The sequence below is a fragment of the Mustela putorius genome, unplaced genomic scaffold, assembly GCF_011764305.1.
Source record: "Mustela putorius furo isolate JIRA1106 unplaced genomic scaffold, ASM1176430v1.1 tig00003890_pilon_pilon_pilon, whole genome shotgun sequence".
Lineage (NCBI taxonomy): Eukaryota > Metazoa > Chordata > Mammalia > Carnivora > Mustelidae > Mustela > Mustela putorius.
This window is the reverse complement of record NW_025422039.1, coordinates 1,647,211-1,662,941: the sequence shown is the minus strand read 5'-3', so window position 1 is coordinate 1,662,941 and position 15,731 is coordinate 1,647,211. Positions and strand designations below refer to the sequence as shown.

General features: G+C 35.6%; 1 long non-coding RNA gene across 3 annotated transcripts in view; it reads right to left on the bottom strand.

Moving 5' to 3' along the window:
• Positions 1–2,398: 2,398 nt before the first annotated feature.
• LOC123388170 overlaps positions 2,399–15,731 on the bottom strand; it is a 46,029-nt gene continuing 32,696 nt past the window's right edge. The window contains exons 1-4 of one of the 3 annotated variants that reach the window (XR_006602729.1): positions 14,975–15,003; positions 10,297–10,341; positions 4,488–4,531; positions 2,399–2,638 (exon numbers count right to left, since the gene is read on the bottom strand). This is a non-coding gene — a long non-coding RNA (uncharacterized LOC123388170). Of the gene's footprint in view, positions 2,639–4,487; positions 4,532–10,296; positions 10,342–12,195; positions 12,240–14,974; positions 15,004–15,731 lie in introns of those variants that run through there. The other 2 variants (XR_006602730.1, XR_006602728.1) reach the window with 2 other exon arrangements.

Here is a 15,731-nt window from a genome sequence, read left to right as displayed (position 1 = left end):
TTACTTTCATCTGACACAAATCTACAGATTTCATTTGCTCTTTCATTCTTTCATGACGATAGCATTGTTTAAAGCAATTCTTGTTTTCACCCAAAAACATCGTCCAAAATTGATTGGATATAAAAAGATGACAAAAGAAGTTGTCAAGTCAAAGACAATGGCATAATTTTAAATGTATTATTTTATAATCTAAATACTAGCAGCCCCTTTCAAAAAACTTCCTATTGGCAAAACCAAAGTTTAATTCTGATTAATCTGTAACCATTGAGATTTCGTCATTAACCTCAAAGAGCCACTGCTTTTTTCCATTTAAAAAAGGGACACGGGGCGCCTGGGTGGCTCAGTGGGTTAAGCCTCTGCCTTCGGCTCGGGTCATGATCTCAGGGTCCTGAGATCGAGACCCGCATTCGGGGCTCTCTGCTTGGCGGTGGGCCTGCTTCCCTCTCTTTCTCCTCCCTGCCTCTCTGCCTACTTGTGATCTCTGTGTGTCAAATAAATAAATAAAAATCTTTTAAAAAAAAAAAAAATAAAAAATAAAAAAGGGGACAATGGGGCACCTGGGTTGGCTCAGTAAGTTAAGCTTCTGCCTCCGGCTCAGGTCATGATCTCAGGGTCCTGGGATCGAGCTCCACACATCAGGCTCTCTGCTCAGCAGGAAGCCTGCTTCCCCGCTCTCTGCCTACTGTGATCTCTCTGTCAAATAAATAAAATCTTAAAAATAAATGAATAAAAAATAAAAGGGGACATAATTCTTATAAAGACTCCTTTTATTTCTCTATCTCTGCCTGCCTCTCTGCCTACTTGTGTTCTCTGTCAAATAAATATAATCTTTAAAAAAAAAAAAAAAGAGCCATGAGCTTAAATCTAGTGTTCTGGCTCCATAATACACAGCTCCTCTACTTTTATTTGAAATTCTTTTGATTTGATTTCTTTCCCACAACTACATACAGTGTCTACTGCTCATCAACCCTGCTTGCTCTAAACTTCTACCACTACTTTAGCTACTGTACTTTGATTCTACCTGTTTCTCTATTGTTTTCTTTCCATTCAGTCTCTTTCCCCTGTGCTGCCCTGGACTTACTCACTTAAGTGTAGAACAATTTACCTTTTATATTTTTAATCAGTAACAGCAACTATTTCCCTCTAGATGATGAAAAAAATGAACCAAAGTAAACATCTCAGGCCTTCCACTCAAGAATTCACTCCACTACTATCATCTCAGGACATACACAACTTCTAAAGAAATGTAAGGCAATCTACTATAATGAATATTTACTAAAATCAAGCACTAACATGAGATTCAGTTTTATAAACTATCACCAATACACAACACTCTAGCATCTCTAGAAGTAATTTTTAAAAATCACAAAGATAAATAAGAAATGAGGAAGGAGAAAAGGAGGCAGGAATCAATGCAATCACCAGCTAAAATAATAGAAGTGATCATGTTTCTGTTTTGAAGTTGAATTAAAAAGAAATCAGCTTAGGGGCGCCTGGATGGCTCAGTCAGTTAAACGTCCGACTCCTGACCTCAGTTCAGATCTTGATCTCAGGGTCACGAGCTCAAAGCCCACACTAAAAATTAAAGGAAGGCAGGCAGGCAAGCAACTTAAACTGGAAGAGAACCTTCCTGATTGTAAATGTTATTAAAACTAGAATAAATTTCTTCATAAAGTTGTAATGTCTCCCTCAAGAGAGTTCTTTGTCTAGGTGAGTTTCTCCTTCTATCTGGAGCGGTTTGAGTTTTTCCTTCTCAGAGACAGAGAAATGTACAAAATCTCTCTGTAAGAAACATAAACATATCTTGTCACATTTACCATCCAAAGAAATGAATCTCTTAGAAATTATTATGAAACTTCTCCTGACTTTATGTTCTCCCCTCAAACATATTACACAGATTAAGTTTGTCAGTGATTTTCAACATCGTCTTTATTACCCTTCTGAATAACAGAAGAACCTTTGACTAATCTTAATTATAACTATATTCGTGAATATTCATATCAAAGAATAATTTTCATGTACTTATAAAGGATCATACTTTAGTAGGAAATGGCATCCAAGTTATTACCCAAAGACATCTTACTCTCAAGCAAGGTTCTGAAATATCAAGCTTACTTTTGTTCAACGTACTGCTTCTTTAAATGCTCTGCCAGGATTTTATAAGACCAAATATGCCATACAGTTAATGCATAAGATTTACTAGCATGATATGAAAATGCCAGCATGAACAGAAAAATTGAGAGATTCGGTCATTTGCTCATACTACAGTTACGGTAGTAACAGATTTAAATGTTTAGAATAAAGAAATAAGGGTTACCAACCATCTTTATAAAAAGCTATTTTCTAATAAATGCTCAGATCAAGGAAGAAGAAAGAAAAAAACATCAAAAATAACTTACCTTTTTGTCTCTGGTCCTTACTTCCCCATAGAAATCTAGGGCCTCTTGTGCCTTTAAAAATTTGCCCCGATGTAATAAATATGCACAAATCATTACACCAGTTCGTCCCTTTCCAGCTATACAGTGAATTGCTGCAACATGATTGTCATCTTCACTTAGCCATTGGTCAAGATCTTCACAAAAGGGTTTGATAAGTTCTAGCTGTGGTGGATTATGGTCTTCAAAAGGATACTGTGCAACTGTGGTAAAAAGGATAACCTCAGAATTAGGGAAAAAAAAAAAAAAAGTCTTTCCTGAATTGTTTATTAAAGTAGATTAACTTTAGAAATGTTGCATATAAGCTTAATAGATGTTTAAAAGAAAAAGTGAACTCCAGAGAAAAATAATTTGCTGCCTGATAATTTACCAATATTTGAATAGAAACTAGTGTCTCAATTCTTAAACCTACCCACTAGACAGAGGCTGAGCATTATTTTCCCCACTTTATGAAAGAGGAAACTTTGTAATGGAGAGGTAGCAGAAAGGCAACATGTCAGAGAGAGAGGCAAACTCAAAATGAAATGTCATGTAGGCAGGTTTCCTGTCAGGGCTCTCAATGCGTTTTCTGACAAAAGGAGTCATAATATTTATAATATTACATCACCACAAAAAAACATATATTCCAGAGAAGATATAAATTACCAATCAATCAACAATGTAAAGGACTGATTTTTATATTTCATATAATAAAAAATGCTAAGCGTGTTATTTAAAGATGGTCTTGCAAATGTTAGTGTTGTATACTACACGTGATTTTAAAGACATTTACAAAAGAAGCTGAAAAAAAAAAACTACTTACAAAAACGTATACAGTTGTAGTAAAGTGTATCTAATGAAGCTTCAGGTCTTTTCACATGAGTTATAAAAACCCAAAGTTTCTCTTTGCTTATAGTCAGAGGGGTTTTGTTGTTGTGTTTTTTAAGTTGCTCAGAGACAGGAGTTCAACTATATCACTATTAAATTTTTTCTTACTGGTCCCTGCCTCAGCAGTTCCATTCTACTAAAACCCTTACAAATCCTGACTGACATCTAAAGTACATAATGGTCCTCTGTGTCATCTGAATATGTGAGAAGTATGCCTTCTATCTTCAGTCACATCATCACTAATATGGAACCGGATTCAGTGTGTCAGGTGAGTGGTCCTGGGAGACGACGATGACCATTACAGGAGTCGCTGGGATGCTTTCACCTGGGCCTCAGCATTCCATCTTCATCTCCCCACGGGCACACAAAACAGCCAGGAAACTGTTAAAAACGTCTATTTAAAGCTAGATAAACGTTGACTAAAACACGCTTTGCCTAGTAAGCAGTAGCTTAAATTCACGAAAAAGGAAAAATTCTTAGTGGATCTGTACTGGCTCTCACCACTAGCACTTCTGAATTCTCAAACCAGCTGTTTGAACATCCGATCTAGACTGTCAGAAGGGATCCACCGCAAACACATCAACATGGAGCGCATGGACTCACCCTCTCTTTCTATCATGGTAGCATCTGCCAAGCTTCTTCACTCTCCAGGTCTCTCATGGCTCAAGGGGTTCCACAAACAATGAGGGAAGGTTTTTGTGGGACCTCAGAAAAATTCACTACACCTGGAGAAGAACTCATTTAAAGCAGCTCCTGCTCCCACTTGTCAGGCTCCTCTTATCCACATTTGTCATAGGCTTTTGCCCCTTTTAGGTCACGGCTCCACGGAGTTACTCCATTGTCTGCTTTGCTCTTCCAATAATCCTTTACTATTAGACCAAATGCCTCCAACAGTAGATATAAACCCTTTCTTTATTTTATGGTGGTCTAGAAAACTTTTCCTAATTCTTACAGTCAACCCTGCATTTTAGTATTCCTACTAGTACTGGCAGGTTTATATGGTTAACTGTTCCCTAAAACACAAAAGTAAAATTAAATTTTTCCAAATTGTCTAAGACCATCTTTAAGATAAATATTTACATCACTTAATAATTGAGCTTATTCACTTCTGCTATGACAAGAAGATTTGGTCTATTGGTTTTAAGTTATATAACAGAAATACATTACTTGGCAGTTAATACCTACCTCTGAAGTTAAATTTGGCGGTATCATAATGTCTTTCAGCACACCTAAAAGAAAAGTTTAAATGTGATCTAAAGTTATCTTTTGCACTGGCAAAAAAAAAAAAAAGTATAGTAACACACATTTCCTGAACTTTTATACTGTACCAGGCATCATGTTGTTTTGTATTAAGTACTTCTTTCAATCCTAACAATTCTATGAAGTAGGTAGTGTCATTATCCCCATTTTAACATTAAGAAAACTGATCTTAGGTGTTATGCACTTAGGGCTTCCATTACTTGCTCACAAAACCTGTGATGCCGCTCAGGCACACACCTCCCACCCAGCTGCACGTGTCCCCTGAAACTTCCTGCATGCTGAGGGAGTATATGTTTGACTTCACCAAGTATGTACAAACACCTAATGAGCCACAGTACTGTCTTTACCCCAGAGTTGAGTATACATCGTTCTCTTGAAGTACTATTTATAAAGATAAATTTTTTAAATAGTAAAATTATAAGGGCAAAGAAAAAAATTTTTTTAAAAAGTGAATGACACTAATCTACTCAAAAACTACACTTACTAAAAAATTGTTAAGGCAGACTTTTCTAACAAAGGTAATCTTTGTCAAAAATCTCTCAGTTACGAGTTTTAATTAAAGTCTCAGAGTAATGAAGGAATAAGAAGTAAAATAAATACAGAGTAGTAAAATGTTAACTCTATATTACTTAGAGCATACGAAAATTGGTCTCTTTAATAGTAGTAACATGTTTGTCATCATGCACTGGTTTACTCATGGTTAATAGGTGTGTTAACCAACATTAAGAAGGCTCTGAAAGGGATCCCACACTTGAATTTGTGGTCAGCAAAATCATGGTAACTACAGCTACTAACCAAATGAGATTTCTAAAAATTATTTAAAATAAAAACTTAGCGTTTTAAAAACAGTCAAGGTCATTGTACAATCCCTTCCTCTCCAATTCTGAAATCCCAAAAGTCTGAAATATCTAACATTTTCTGTTAAACTTATGACAGGCTCAATTGTGGCAGCATCCGATCTGAGTTTATGACAGTGTGCACTCTTTAACTAATACAGTTAAGAGTAAAGAGTGAAAATGGTAGGAAGACCATTTTGCCCTAGACCCCAGAGGAGTGTTATGTAATATTAGTAAGTTTATGCTTCCATGTTATCTTTCTGCAAAGGGAAAAATTCTGAATGCAGAGACACACTGGCCCTAAGAGTTTCAATATGTGATTGTGGACATGTATTTCACATTTAAGAAATCCTAAAGATATCTGTATGGTTCCTCTACTTTAAAAGGTTTTTTAATCCTAATCCACATGAAAGCTGAACTAATTATAAAAGCAAATCAGAATCCACTATTTTCTAAATGGTCAGACCTGAAATAAATCAACTTTCATACTATTACTTAAAATAAAGCTTTCCCCCCTTTTCACTTATAATATATTGAGTTTTGCTCAAAAAAATCATTTAGTAATGCCATATGCATATTTATGTACCCTTGCTAAATAATTTCATACTCACTCCTATGCAAAACATGACAGGTAAGAGGAAGACTGACCAAGAAAATAGTCACATTTTACACTATCTTTAGTACAGATTAAAGAAGAGGTCTGGTAAATAGTGCAGAATATTTTATAAAGACTCGTGTAAAGATAGGACTTAAAAGGTGAGGGACAAGGAGCAGGCTAGGAAGCAAAGCTCTAAGATGCTGGTCTCATGGCAGCATAACAGAAAAATCAACATTTTGAGTTTCACACAGCTTTAGTCTTCTAAAATTCTCCTGCTTTTTCAGGAGCTCACACATTTGGTTTGACAGGTACTGCTTAAGACTCCATCATAAACTGATTCTCAAATATTACTGTTAAGAGGCAGCAGAAATGGTGGAAAAAATGGAACTAATGAGCTTCTACATGTTTACCACATGTACACAACCTTACAAAGGAGTTTCCATTTTTTTAATTCATAGTCACACCAATATAATAATAGAACATATAATCTCCATCTTATATATGAGAAAGCTAAGATTTAGAAGAGCCAGGACTCAAGCCCAGGTCCTCTGGTTACAAAAATAAAAACTTTTCCCAATACAGCTCCATACTTCTTCCACTTACAATACAAAAGAGAGAACAGCTTCAAAAACAAAAGCAATAACAAATTCTACTCAAAATCAGCCTTCCTACTAGAGCAGTATTTTGCATAAAAGATAGAACCAACAAAAAAGCGACCATGAAAAAACATGAAAAGGTTATGAAAATCTCTACAGGTATCGATGAAGTGGATGAAGAGTATGTGAGAACATATACCGGGGCCTGTAGTAATGGAAGTGATCTGGAGGAGGGGTTGCTAGAATAAGAATGATGACTCTCTTCTTTAATTAAGACCTTCTCCAATAACCGTGCATACGTGCACACACACGTACATGTGCACATTCCCAATTCCTTATAATGTTTGTGTGGTATGTTAGTTGATAAGTCCTTCAACAAACCAAAACTGAAGATACATAAATGAAAAATGGGATTTGACTGAGACAAGTAGTAGGTAAATCTGACCATTTACACTTCCTTAAAATTAAAATTCAGGGTAAAAGATACCTTTTTTAAAATCCTCACCTTATATTGGCTTATATGAGACAAGAGAGATGAAGAAGCATTGCAAGAGTTTCTAATGAAGGGGTTGACAGAAAGTGAAGGAAGAGTAAGACTAACAGGAAAAGCTTCCAGATAAGTGAGACTTCCCAAAGCATTAGGGAAGTATACAGGTCTCTAACTCTCTTCAACATCACTATCTTAAAAAGAAACCTTAACAGATAAAAATTAACAACAGGTAGAGGTTCATCACCAAATGATGGAGAGTTGTGTGTCAAATAGAATACACAATGAAATAGAGTAACCCTCTTACAAACAAGTATCCAGTGAACAGTTAAGGTCCTCAAAGGCAAGAAGTGTGTTATGCCTCTATCCCCATCATCCTCCCTTCTCCTCTTACCCTCACCAGCCTACAGGTATACAGAGGAACATAGAACCATGAAATACACACACCTGCCCAAAACAAATTCACTAAGCATCATCATACCCAAATTTGATTAACGATATGAAGCTAATTTTGTCCTTTCTTAAGATAATTTATTGAACGCTTGATAATATAGAGACATAAACAGATTCAGTCAATTATGAAAAAGTCCATATTAAGTACTGTTCTTCATCCGCACATCACAATTGCCATAAAAAAGTTTAATATACCATTAAATACATGTACGTCTAGTGTCAATATTTTAGGACCTTTCAGTGTATATATCTGCAAAGATATACATCACATAGAATTAACATCCCAAAAATAAAAGAAAGAAAAGAGAAACAGCTGCTGCTTGCCAGACTCACTTACCCAGAGCCAGAAATACAAATAAGGGTAGAGAGAAGGTGAGAATAAAAAGTGACATCAGAAATCAAAAACATGCTACAACCTGGTAGTTCTAGAAACTTCTGAAGTAAAATTTGGGGAGGTTAAAACAAATGACAACAAAACCAGAAAGGAAGACTGGCGTCAACGGTGGGTGGTCTGCTACCATATGTACCCATGTGACCTTGTTCAACTCACTTAACTTCTCTAGGCCTCAGATTCCCCATGTGTAAAATGAGAAGGTTGGACTAAATGATCTCTTTCAGATACTTTCCAGTTCTGAAAGTTTATGACTCCATCAAATGAACTGGGGAAGGGGAGTTGAAATATATATACCAAAAGCTACACTCAATTAACAAAGAGACGGTTCATTAACTCTGGGATCCTGTGTTTAGAAACACAAAAGTAAAAGGGCAGCCAAGTTCCCAGACTAGCTCACATGCCACCTATAGCCACAATAATGTTAAGTGAGCCACAGTACTGACAGTGCAAGCCTAGGTCCTAAATTCTGGAAGCAGGAAGCCACTGAATACAGGAATGAAAAGAATTTCCTTCCTTTTCTTTGGATATAATGTTAAACTCGAATAAAATTTTGAAAAAGGCAGAATCTGTCTTTGGTATCTTTCTACCTTCCTTCTGGGACTCTAAATGCCTAATCTTAAGAGTCTAAACCTGAACTGACTCACTTAATAGACTGCAGCTTGACACTTCTTGTTCTGTGCTTTCTTTTCTTTTCGTTTTTTTTTTTTTTAACTCAGCTTCTGAATCTAGTTATTCAAAAGTATAAAGCTTTGTGGTTTTTATTTTCCTCCACTGAAGCATTCTGGCATCTGCAACAAGGCTTGTTGTTACAGGAGGTTAATCAGGACAAGAGGAAGATCTATGCACAGATCATGTGTAAGCTGGGGCCCACCTACACGCCAAGTCTCTGCAGCACCTTTCTTTCACCTTGTTACCTGTCACCCCACACCCTCCATACGCTACCCCCGAATCTGACCATAATGGATTATCTGCCATACTCTAAACCCCACCATGCCAACCACCTTCTTCCATGCCAACCTCTGCCCATAATGCCATACGCCCCACCTGGAGGTCTCCAGGAGAGTCTCAGTGGATTCCTTCACCCCAGCTCAAAAATGCCCTTCTTTATGAAAACTTGCCTAGAGGGTACAAGTCCTATTTCCACTGTTCTCCACACAGCTCTGTTGTATACAAGTTACCTCTTCTGCAATACTATGTCTACTTATCACTTCAGACTATAAAAAACTACCAAAGACTGAAATGGTATCTTATTCACCTCTGTACCGTCAGCAAGTTTTACAAGGTCTAATATGTGGCAAAATCAGCATAAATGTTTGCTTCTTTGTGAATCTGAGGAAATTAATGAAAACTCACTAGAAGAAACAATAATGGTGTCTACTTTACTCGTAAGTCTTCTGAGGTCTTATTGCTCAATTCAAGATAGATCACTAAATTAAAGATAGAAAAGCAACATCCTATAAGCCAACAAAGCACACAGAATCTCTCATCCTTTCTGGTGATGATTTAAATGCCCACCAAAGGCAGAAAAGAATCTTGCTCTTACATTTGAGAAATAAATTTTACAGAAACTGTGACAATCAGGAAATGTAACTACAGATTAAAATTTTTTTCTGTTGCATAATTTACAGACATCACAGAGGAAAAATAAAAACCAAGGAGAAAAATAACACATTTCATATAACATTTTTTAAAAGGTAGAAAATGGGTCAGTATTTTGGAAAGGAATAATAGTCTTCAAGGGCAAAAATGACAAAATATTTTCTTCCCATTTTTCTTTTGTTCTTTTTTCCTTTTCACACCCCTACTGACAAAGTCAAAAAGAAAAACAAAAGGTTAAAGATAAGATAAACCAGCTGTACCAAGCGGGCAAGCCTTACATCCCTGCCCCAAACAACAGAAAAAACCACCCAACTCAACAATATTAGGTAACTTATTTATGTTATATACAGTTGGAGAATACCCTAAAAGCTGTTTCAATTGAATGACCTAAAGACCAGAATAAACAGAACCACACCCACTCTGAAGCACACCTCCATGGAAGAGGTTATTAAAGCTTTAACAGAAAAGCTCTGCTGTGAATTACACTTCAAGTCACCACAAGGCTACTGGCTCAAAGATGGGCTAGATGCCAAGTCATTTAAAACCTGATCAAGTAAAGTGAATGTGTGCCAACATTGTTTTGACCTCATCACTATGCTTTCTGAATGACCTAACAATGCTCTTAATCAAACGTCATGGACTAATTGTTTTTAGGAACACAATTCTGTTAAAATATATCATTAACTCTACCTGATTCTAACAAGGAAATAACTTTCACTTAATAGTTATTTAGAAGATATTTGCAAGCATACAAATAAAAAACATACTTACAGATTGTATATCTTGTAATGGTTTTTATGCTTTGAATCCAAAAACCTTAAAACAAAACAAAAAAAAAAGCCACCATTAACAAAAATGAGCTAACATTTGAAATTACATTTATACTATTGATAAAAAACTAAAAGATTCCATTTTTCCTAATCTCAAGTACCATTTAAGAAAAATAAACAAACAAATTCCAATAAATATTCCCTTCATGGGTTCAAATTAATAATCATGTCATTCTTAAATAATTATTACATTACACAGATTTATACAATCTGAAATAAAGCCAGAGCTTTTCACAGAATAAATATTTTCATCTCTCTTCAGCCTAACATTATGAGGTTGAGTATTAAGTAAGTTATTTAAAAGGCAGCATTAGCACTTAGCTTAAGTTCATCTAGCTCATTTAGATGTGAGAAAAAAATAGACATGTGTAATCAAGTAATCTTAAAAATAACATGAAAATTCAGCCATCATTTTCTTTCAAAGAAACTTTCCATATCTGAAAGATGCAAGTGGTAAACTATTAACTCCATACAAAGTTTTATTAAGTATTTTCATATATATATTCTCAGTTGATGCTCACAAACATCTGAGATAGAATTTACTCACATTTTACAAACAAGGAAAATATAGAGTCAAAAAAAAATTATAAAAACTCGCCCAAAGTAATACAGCTAATAAGCCAAAGAATCAACACCAAAGACCTCTCCTTCCAAACAATTACAAAACTAAACAAGAGCAAAAAAAAAAAACAAACCTAAACAAGAGCAACAATTACAGCTAATAAAAAGCACTTGCCATGTGTTTTTACCACATGTATGTACTTCATGTATATACATTTGTTTACCGTTAGGAGGTAGACAATAGGCGAGAGAGTTTAGAAAAGTATAAGCTGAGGAAACAACAGGATAAACAGAATTTAAAAAAATGGAAAACAAATGAGAAGATTTAAAGTCGAGGAGTTTCAACTTATGAGTTCTAGAGAAAAGAACAGAAAACACAAGGAGAAGAAATCCAAGATAATAATTCAAGAATAATACCCCAAACTGAAGGACAGGAGTTTCCTAAGTCAAAGGATACAATGAGTATTCAGCAAAAGTGATGAAAATAGACCCCAATACAGCATATATAGCTCAGTGAAATTTCTGAATACTCAAAAGATGAACATAGGATCCTATAAGCTGCCCAAAGAGGAAAGAGGTTTCATAAAAAGTATCTGGAATCAGAATTATACCACCCTTTTTAATGGCAACACTAGCAGCTAGAAAACAACTTCCAGGAAAAAACCTTCTGACTATTTCCAGCCTAGAATACCATACCAAAAGAGACATTAAATCAAGTGTGAATATATAGTAAAGGCATTTTTTAAACAAGTGAAATCTCAAATAATTTTGCTGTCCACATTTTCTCTCTCAGGAAGTTACTAGAAGATGTGTTCCACCAAAACAAGGTGGGAAACCAAGAAAGAGGACAATTCCAGGAACTGAAGAATCCAACTCATGAGAAGGGGAAAAGGGAATTCTCAGAATGATGGTGAAGAAACATCTGAAGTAGACAGCTATAAGGCAAACCTAGGGAACAACTGACCCAACTCACGGTAGATCAGAAGGCTCCTAAAGAAGATAAAATCGATTTAATGCCCAATGGGCTTGAACATGTTAGGAGATTTATATAGTTTAGAGATAAACTGAAGTTAAAAACATAGAGACTAAAGAAGTTGAGAGAGACAGAGAGAGAGAGAGACAGAGAGAATTTTACCTCCAGGGAAAATAAAATGCTCAGAAAAAACAGTTATAGTACTTAATTGTAAACTGCATTTATCTAGTCATAATCACATAAAACCCAAAATTGATATAACCAAAATTACAAATTTAGCTACTACAAAGAGGGCTGAAGGGGCACCTGGGTGGCTCAGTGGGTTAAGCTGCTGCCTTCGGCTCAGGTCATGATCTCAGGGTCCTGGGATCGAGTCCCGCATCGGGCTCTCTGCTCAGCAGGGAGACGGCTTCCCTCTCTCTCTCTCTCTCTGCCTGCCTCTCCATCTACTTGTGATTTCTCTCTGTCAAATAAATAAAATAAAAATCATTAATAAAAAAAACAAAACAAAAAACACAAAGAGGGCTGAAAATGTGTGTGGTTGGGTAGAGAGGAAAGAGAGTTCATACATTTGGATGTGAAATATCATGCCACACAATCATTACTCATAACTTTGTCACTAATTGAAATGATATATTTGTATTCGTATGTCATACTAAAACAGTTGCAAATGGTAAAATACTACTTATTGTCAACACTTAAGAATTAGGTTATTAGACTATAAATTTTATATAATGTGTTAACTATAGTATTCTAGCACATATTTGGTTTCTTAGTATTTTCTGAACTATTATAATCAAAACAAACATAACAATGACTTTCTCCTATACCATCAAAACCTTCTCTAATGGACTTAGTATGACAAGATGGGTTCCTCTTAATTTCTGCAGAGTCAGGCCCTCATTCCATAAACCACTCAGCAGTTTCCAGACTAAGCTCTTTCCTTGCATGACCATGTTTCATTAAGGGTTCTGGGTCCCTACTATTTTTTTTTTTAATGGTATGCTTTCATGTTTTCATTCCTTGATACCCACTCCTATCAAGATTATCTTTTATTTAAATGTATTGAGAAAACGTGAATTAAGTAGTACCTGAAATTGTGCTTATTTCCCTGGGATAAAATTATTTATGAATTATTATCCCTGCCATCAAAAGTAATACTAGAGTAACTGTATCAGTGAGAATAAGGTTTAGCTGTGAGAAATAGAAGAAGGTGGAGGGAGGAGGGGCTCATAAACAAATATGCTACTAATTACACTGAATACACTACTCTCCCACATAAATTCCAGGATCAGTAGTGTACAGCTGGTTGGGTAGATTTGTTTCATACAGGACTGGACCCAGGACCCTTCCATCATATGCTCAGCCAGCACGACGGGCAGTGCAAGGTCTACGATGGTGCACCATCATATTTGTATAAGCAGACTGGAGAAGGGAAAGAAGGATAGGCCCCTCCTTTAAGAACTCATCATTTCTACTTAAGAACAACAGATCATAAGTTATCACATTATCAAATCTAGCCACAAGGGAAGCTAGAATTACTATCGGCATTCTGGGAAAACATGTACACAGCAAACAAGTGGTATTCTATTAATGAAGGAAAAGTATAGAGGATCACTGATTTTCTCTACTGTTGTTCTAGTCTCTGGTTGCAATTATCTCTAACCTTTTTTCTTCTGCAAAACAAAAACAAGAACAAATGACTAATATTAATGTAACAGGTATATTTGTAATCCTAATTTAAAATCACTCTAAGAAGGGCTAAGAAGGGGTCCATAAGCTCCACCAGACTGCCAAAAAGGTACACGGCATAAAAAAAGACTAAGAACTCTTGCCAAGGGGCAAAGGGAAACAAAGGAAAATCACTACTTTGTGGTTCTGGTGGTGGTTGTTAATAAACCACAGAGAACAATTTCATCCTAATGTTTCAGGTGTACTTTTCTTTAAATATTTAAGGTATGAGTCACTTTTTAGGATTCTTCAGTTTAGCCTACTACAGAAAAAAGTGGTGCTACACACCCTTCTACTCTTGTCTCTCGTACCCTCTTTATCTTCCCAATTCCTAAACATTTCTCAATTTGTACTTTTGGATTTTCAGTTCAAAGTGAGATAAAATTTACATACAGTGAAAGAGATCATAGGTGTACAACCAACTCAATCAAAATACAGAATATTCCACCATTCCAGAAAATTCCTTATGCCTATTTGCAGTCAAACCCCACTAAGCTCCCAGGCAGCTAATATTACCACAGATTTGTCCTTATTCTTGAACTTCATATAAATATGACCATATAAGATGCAGTCTTTTGTACATGGCTTCCTTCATTTAATGTAATGTTTTACAGATTTATCCATGTTACATGCATCAATAGTTGATTCCTTTTATTCGGAAAATGATTCCACTGCATGACTACACCATCATCTGTTTAAACATCCTCCTTTGATGGATATTTAGGATGTTTACAGTTTGGGTTTATTATGAATAAGTACATATTCTTGTGCAAGAATTTTGGAGACACATACTTTTATTTCCCTTGAGTAAATAAATAATAACTAAGAAGTAGAGTTGCTGGGTCATAAGGTAGATAGGGCAGGTGTATGTTTAACTTTAAAAAGAAGTACTAAACAGTTTTCCAAAACCAGTTATACAATTTTACAATCTTATCTGCATTTTAAGAGTTCCATTTGCTCCACAGTCCCATCAACATTTGGTGCTGTCAGTTTTAATCACAGCTTTCCCAACAGGTACAAAGTGGTACCTTACTGTGGTTTTTCAACTTCCTTTTCCTGATGACTAATGATATTAAGCATATTTCCATTTATTTATTAGCTATTTTTATACTTTCTTCTTTGAAAATGTCTGTTCAACTCATTGGCTCATTCCCCAGCCACCACCACCACCCGCCCCATTGAATTAACTGGCTTTTTATTATTGATTTATAGATGTTTTATATATTCTGGGTAAAAGTCTTTTATCACATATATGTATTGACATAAATATTTACTCCTTATGTAGGACTTGCCTTTTCCTTTCCTTAATAATGTGTTTTGATAATCAACAATTTAAAATTCCGATAAAAGGCACCTGGGTGGCTCAGTTGGCTAAGTGTCTGCCTTCATCTCAGGACATGATTTCCAGGTCCTGGGAGCAAGTCCCATGTTGGGCTCCCTGCTCCACAAGAAGTCTGCTTCTCTCTCTGTACCCCCATTCCACTTTTCTTTCAGTCTCTCTCTCAAACAATAAATACATAGAATCTTAAAAAAGGAAAATAAAATTCTGATAAAAATCCAATATATCAAATATTTCTTTTGTTTACAACTTTGTATCCTTTCTGAGAACTCTTTCCCTACCCCTAGAGTTCACAAAGATATTCTCTATGCTTTCTTCCAGAAGCTTTATACTTCTACAGCTTTTTCTCAGTTTGCATTTTAATATGGTCAGAAATTTAGAAATTTCGATAAATGCTAAGGATAACTGGGATAACCCAAACAAAAACAAATTATTTGAAGGACAGTGACTATAAAATTCAGAAAACATAACTCATTGCTATCTGCCGTATCTTTTCCTCCAAGGGTTTTTTGTTTGTTTGTTTTTGTTTTTGAGAGAAATGAGTAAGCAAGAATGATCTGCAAAATACAATTTTCTCCAAGAAAGCTAAAATTTAAATGTGAGCAGTGAAAAAGGTATTTTGGGGGACTAACAATTCACCTTTAGTTACATTTTGGGTCTGGGACTGTTAAGTGTTGAATCCAAATATACAAACCAATATCGTATAAATAAGGAAACACTCATCTTATAGCCCAAATCCAAGGAACATGATTCACATGTGGCTGCCCTGCAC